Source organism: Arachis hypogaea, chromosome 17, assembly GCF_003086295.3.
Source record: "Arachis hypogaea cultivar Tifrunner chromosome 17, arahy.Tifrunner.gnm2.J5K5, whole genome shotgun sequence".
Classification (NCBI taxonomy): Eukaryota; Viridiplantae; Streptophyta; class Magnoliopsida; order Fabales; family Fabaceae; genus Arachis; species Arachis hypogaea.
The window spans coordinates 51,271,258-51,277,807 of NC_092052.1; the positions used below are offsets into that span (position 1 = coordinate 51,271,258).

At 39.5% G+C, this 6,550-nt stretch overlaps 1 non-coding gene across 1 annotated transcript; it reads left to right on the forward strand.

The window, feature by feature from the left end:
* The first annotated feature begins 5,894 nt into the window (after positions 1-5,894).
* On the forward strand, positions 5,895-6,001 carry LOC112768820 (small nucleolar RNA R71). The gene has a single exon (XR_003186206.1). It is a non-coding gene; the product is annotated as a small nucleolar RNA R71 (small nucleolar RNA).
* The last annotated feature ends 549 nt before the right edge of the window (positions 6,002-6,550 follow it).

The following is a 6,550-nucleotide window of genomic DNA, read 5'->3' on the forward strand; positions in this document are numbered from 1 at the left end:
CTTGCCAAACTCAAAATGCTTGCTCACCCTCAAGCAACAATTAGAACAATGGCTATGGGGCTAAGATGGATCATGAATGCCTTATACAATGAAATGTTAGTAGCACATGTGTTTTAAGCAAGCAAAATTAAAAATAACAATCAAGGCACAAGAGACAGAGACATTTTGATTGTATAGATAAGAAGGTGTGCACAATACATTGCATAAAAGATAAGTGGCACACCAAAGTTAGTGTGACACTTTCACTTGGAATTGATGCAAGTATCTTGTAAGGATTAGAACCAAATTTTGTTGCATAGCAACACCAAACTTAGAATGCAACCACATGTCAATTTATTTGAATTAAAACTAAGCAAGTGAAACTGTTATTTGTTAAGTACAATCACCAAGCCAAGAATCTGTCATGAATAAAGCTCTCTTGGTAATGTCTTAACAAACACAGTAAAGAAGCGAAATAAGTGAAAGCATTAAAAACAAAGAAATAACTAAAGTAAACAGAATAACAAAGTGTCAAACCAAAAGAAAAATAACAGTGCAAAGGCATTATGATTATGCAAACAAGTAGTGTTGCTTGAATAAATTGCATATAAAATAAGTGGCACACCAAACTTAGAATCTTAGTGTGACACTTTCATTTTTAATTTAATGCAATCATCCCAGAAGATTAAAAACAATTTGTTGCATGGCAACACCAAACTTAGAATGTAACCATATGCCTATTTATTGAAATTTAAACAAAGCAAAGAAAGAAAACAAAGCAAGGAAGAGAAACATTACCTACTGTTGGCATGTTGTTCTTCACTTTCTTCCTCTTTTTCCAATTTGTTAAGAGGAATGACCTCAAGGGAGGAGAGGATTCAGCTATTGCCCCCTGTCTTGGTTTCCTCTCAGCAAGCTTTCTTTTGTACATGGCTTGATTGACCTTGCTTGCTATTGGTCCAGGGGTTGGATTGCTTGTGGTTGACCTTCTCTTGAATGTTGTCCTTGGTAGCTTGGTCACAATCCTCTTCTTGGTGCTTTTGTTAATTGCCTTCACTTCCTTGAATCCAAGTCTTAGTGGTTGTGTGATTGTTGGAGTCTTCTTTTCATCAAGAGCCTCTTGCATTGGTGGTTCAATGAGATCTTCCTTCATGTACTTCTCTGCCCCACTTAAGTGTGAATTTTCTTGAATGACTTCCTCACTTTTTTATTCCTCCACTCCTTCCTTTGCACTCAACATTTGACTTAATAGTTCTTCTATGGAGGAGGTTTGTTGTTCTTCCCAAGATTTCTTCATCTCCTTTTCATATTTTTCGATCAAAGATTCAAGGGAAGTTTGTGAAGGTTGTGAATGTTCATGTTCCTTTGTCACCTCAAGTGCAGTTTCATTTTCAACCACCTCATTCTTCATTGAAAGTTCACTTGATGCAGTAGCCTCCTCATCTTGCTCTTCCACTTTATCCTTCACACCCGTCAATTGGTCTTCATTTTCCTTGCTTAGTAGTTCTAAGTGTTTCTCTATGTCCTCCAATTGCTCATTCGTCTCCTGAGAAATGATTTCTAGTTCTTTCCAGAATTGTTGTTGTTTCTCTACAAGTCTGTTGAACCTGGACTCAAACATTGAGGATCTTTGGCTCGTGGAAGTTTGTGTTGGTTGTGAGTCTTGGGATGGTTTTTGTGTTGAGGCATAGTCAAGTGATGAAGAATTTTCAGATGAAAAACTGGAGGGTGAGGTTGGACAATTTTGCATAAGTGAATTGAAGGCACGTTCAAGTGAAGATGGCTCTTGATAAGTGGAATATGGGCTCTCAAATGTTTTCTGGTTTTGCTCCTCCCAGCCACCATTAGAATAGCAACTTGCATCATTTTGTGGTGGAGGAAGATATCCCATATGATTCTCTTGCTCATCTTGTGTTTCTGAAATGAATCTCCATGGATTGGAGTGCTCAGACTTTGTATTTTCTTGGTGATATTCCCAGCCACCATTAGATATTGGTGATGGTGGGTAATATCCCATAAAATTTGTTTGATCATAAGATGAGTTGAACTCCATTTGAATTTTTGAAAACACAATACCAAGGAAAATTGAAATTACTCATATCAGAGATGAGAATTTCTTAGTGAGGCAAAAACTCAAACACCTTGGTTTCAAGAACAAAAACCAAGAAAATGCTTAATCTAGACTTCTCACCCACTTAATCATTGTTAATCTAAATCAATCCCCGGCAATGGCGCCAAAAACTTGATGGTATTTTTGTGGAAAACTGAATTTCCAAAACACCTAAAACTAACCGGCAAGTGTACCGGGTCGTATCAAGTAGTAAAACTCACTTAGAGTGAGGTCGATCCCACAGGGATTGATGGATCAAGCAACTTTAGTGGGTGATTAGTTTAGTCAAGCTAACATTTAAGTGGAATTGGGTGAAACTTGAAGCAACAGAATGTAAATGACAAGGAATTATAAATTGCAGAAAGTAAATGGGCAGAAAACTTAAAGAACAAGAAAGTAAAATAGCTGAAACTTAAATTGCAAGAGAAGTAAATTGCATGAAAAGTAAAGGGGCTGGGGTGTTGGAAATTAAAAAGAGCAATAGATCACGTAACTGGAAATTTAAAGTGCAGGAAGAATAAATTGGGAACAATGTAAGCAGAGAAGTAAAATTGCAGTGAATAAGAACTTAGATCAATTGCAGGAACTGTAAATTGGAAGCAATGCAACAAAAAGTAAAAATGCTTGAAGAATTGAAAAACAGGAAAGCAATGCTTAATTTGCAGTAATTTAAAAGAAGGTTGAAGATCTCAAGGAATCAAAGAGACTAGAAAACAAGTCTAGATCTCACTCCCTTCCTAGATTCAACAGAGAAAAAGATGCAGGAAATTAAAGATGAAAGCAATGGAGAGAACTTTGATTCAAATCACAATTCACTTGAAAGCTTGCAGAAGAAGAACCAAGAGAAATCTTAGACCAAGAGGGAAACAGAATTCCTTCTCCCCTCAATCCAGGATTCAAATTCAAAGAAAGATAAACTAGAAGAGGGAAAGCTCTCTATTCCTAATGCTCCCTAGTGGAGCCAGCCTCCATACAATTCAGCTCCCTTAATGAGATGGAATTGATGCCTTTATATAGGCTTTACAAAGTGATAAATGAAATTGAAATGAAAAATAAATCAAATGAAAATCCTAATTCTAGCTTGTTCTTATGCCTTTGAGTGATGATGTGGGCTTTGCTTGTTTTGGATTTGAGGAAGAGTGGGTCTCGATGGCCTTGGTTCAATTGGTGAAGAGATGAGTTCAAAAGAAATTTTAATTAAATTTTTGGCCCATGTGAAAATTGCTTGGGGAAGGCATTAGGGGAAAGCTTAGCTCACAAAGTGAGCTGAGCATTGGTGCCTTGGTGCCATTTTGTTGCGCGCTCCACTCCCTGGCCGTGTCAAAATTGCTTGTGTGATGCTCATGGGTAGCGCTCAGCTCACTTTGTGAGCTGAGCATTGGCTTCCAAGGGGAGGTCCCAAGTTCAAGCCTTGGTGAAAGCACTTGGGGAGCAATTTTCCTTGATTTTTCATGAAGAGAAGCACGACAATGCTCACTTACAGTGCTCTCTAAGTGAGCTGAGCGCTAGTTTGCTTTCCTTGTTTTCCTTGTGTCTCCCCCTTCGAACCTTGGTGGAAGCATTTGCTGAGTTTTTTGCTTATTTTTGGCCCTTAAAGATGCATTTTATTCGTGCCTTTATTTCATGCCAAATATAGATTGCCATACATTGTTGGAAAGCTCTGAATGTCAGCTTTCCAACGCAACTGGAAGCACATCAATCGGACATCTGTAGCTCAAGTTATAGCCCTTGGAAGGAGGCATGGTCATGTTGTGAGCGCCCAGATTTTAACTTAGCGAAAATTTTGCTTCCAAGTTGAAATTTGCACTCTTGTAGCGCTCTGCTCACCTTGTCAGCTGAGCTTTGTGCTGATTGCCTATTTTCCTTTTATTTGGTCATGGGCCACGCTTTTAAAAGCGTGGCCTAAGGCTCCAAAGTGTGCTCCAACTTCAAAGTGTTCCCAAAGCTCTTTTTTTCTCCTTTTTAGCTTATTTTGTGCTTCTTTGCTTCTTTTTCTTCTTATTTCCTACATGATTTATAAAATTAAAAGATCAAAAAAATATACCATTTAAGCACAAAAGCATTCAATATTTAAGCACAAATCATCAATTTCTTGTATGAAAAAGCATAGAAAAACATGACATGGTGACATGTCATCATGAGTCTAACCTCATACATTCTCCTAGTGGTTCTTGTGGGTAGTTCATGGCCTTGAACACATTGATCATCATTGTTTCATTGTGTAGTCTAAGGGTAAACTCACCCTTTTGGACATCGATGATAGCTCCAATAGTGGCTAAGAATGGTCTTCCCAAGATGATAGAAGCCTTGGCTCCTTCCTTCATATCCAACACTACAAAATCTGCTGGAAAAATAAAGTCTCCTACTTTCACTAGCAAGTCTTCTACTATGCCGTGAGGAAACTTGAATGATCGGTCTGCGAGTTGTAAGGCCATTTTTGTTGGTTTGGCCTCCTCAATCTTCATTTTTCTCATCATAGCCACAGACATCAGATTTATGCTGGCTCCTAAATCACATAGAGCCTTTTCCACTGTGATTTCTCCTATAATACAAGGAATCTGAAAGCTCCCAAGATCCTTCAATTTCTGGGGTAGTTTATGCTGAATGATGGCACTATATTCTTCTGTTAGTATCACAGTTTCCTTGTTCTTCCAGCTTCTCTTTTTGGTTATCAATTCCTTCAAGAACTTGGCATAGAGTGGCATTTGCTCTATTGCTTCAGCAAAGGGTATGTTAATCTGTAGTTTCTTGAAGATTTCTAGAAATCTTGAGAATTGGCTATCATCCCCTTCTTTTTCAATTGCTGAGGGTATGGAGCTTTTGGGACGTCTGGCTTCAGCATTTCTCCTTTTTGCTGTGAACTGGGAATGGGAATTTGGACTTCATCTCGTTCCTTTTCCCCTTCATTTGAGTTCTTCTCTTGTGATTTCTTGGGAATTTCCTTCAATTCCTTCCCACTTCTGAGGGTGATAGCCTGACATTCCTCTCTTGGGTTTGGATCGGTGTTGCTACACAGGTTATGGCTGGGAATTTGCTTGAATAGGTAGCCAATTTGTGTCTCAAGTTTCTTGATGGCAACATTCTGATTCTGCATATTAGACCGCACTTCCTCTCGAAACATTTTACTGTCCTGGACTTATTTGCATATTCGTTCAAGTAGGGTCTCAATCCTTGAGAGTCTATCTTCGGATGATGGTGAGTTGGAGTTGGAGGGATGAGAAGGGCCATTTTGGCTTTGGTATGGATGTTGAGATGTGTTGTTAGGTGGGTGCTGATATGATCTCTGTGTGGAATGTTGATAAGCTGCATTGTTGTTGGGGTTGTGGCGTCTCTGATCTTGGCCTTGATCTTGTTGATTTTCCCACCCAAAGTTTGGGTGGTTCCTCCAACCAGGATTGTAAGTTTTGGAGTATGGATCATGGTTTTGCCTAGATGACTTTCCAATGTAGTTGGCTTGTTCCTGATCACCCTCTGCCTCTGTATTCACTCCTTCTTGAGCTGGTGATGAGGCAGTGATTGCTGCTACTTGATTCCTCTCCATCTTCTTGGTAAGGTCAGCCAACTGCTTGGTGATCATCTTGTTTTGGGCCAGCAGTACATCCATGTTGTTTAGCTCCATCGCTCCTCTAGTGTTGCCTCTTTCAGAAGCATAGAAATAGTCATTCTCAGCTACAGTCTCAATGACATCTATGGCTTCTTCAATGGTCTTCTTCTTGTTCAGAGATCCCCGGATGAGTGGTCTACTGCCTTCTTTGATTCATAAGAAAGACCTTCATAGAAAATGTATAACTGCACCCATTCATTGAACATATCTGGCGGGCACTTTCTTGTCAATTCCTTAAACCTCTCCCATGCTTCATAGAGAGTTTCACCATCTTGTTGCCTGAAGGTTTGTACCTCAGCTCTCAACCTGTTGATCCTTTGAGGATGGTAAAATCTTGCCAAGAATTTGTTCACCACATCTTTCCAGGTTGTTAAACTCTCCTTTGGGAAGGATTCCAACCATTTAGATGCTTTGTCCTTGAGTGAGAAAGGAAACAGAAGCAGTTTGTAGGTGTTAGGATGAACACCATTAGACTTCACAGTGTCACATATCCTCAAGAATGTGGTGAGATGTTGATTGGGGTCTTCTTGGACACTTCCTCCGAATGAACAGTTGTTCTGAACGAGGGTGATGAGCTGTGGCTTTAGTTCAAAGTTATTGGCACGTATGGTTGGCTTTTGGATGCTACTTCCATAGTTTCCTGGGTTTGGATTGATATAAGAGCCTAGAACTCTTCTTTCTTGTCCAGCATGATGCACTAGACCTTCTCTGCCATGGTTGCGAGCCTCTTCTTCATGATAGTTCTCCATATTCTCATCCATATTTGGTTCAAAATACTCCTCCTCTTCCTCAGCACTAAAGACTCTCTTTCCTCTTGCTTCCCTTCTTAATCTAAGGAAGGTTCTCTCAGGTTCAGA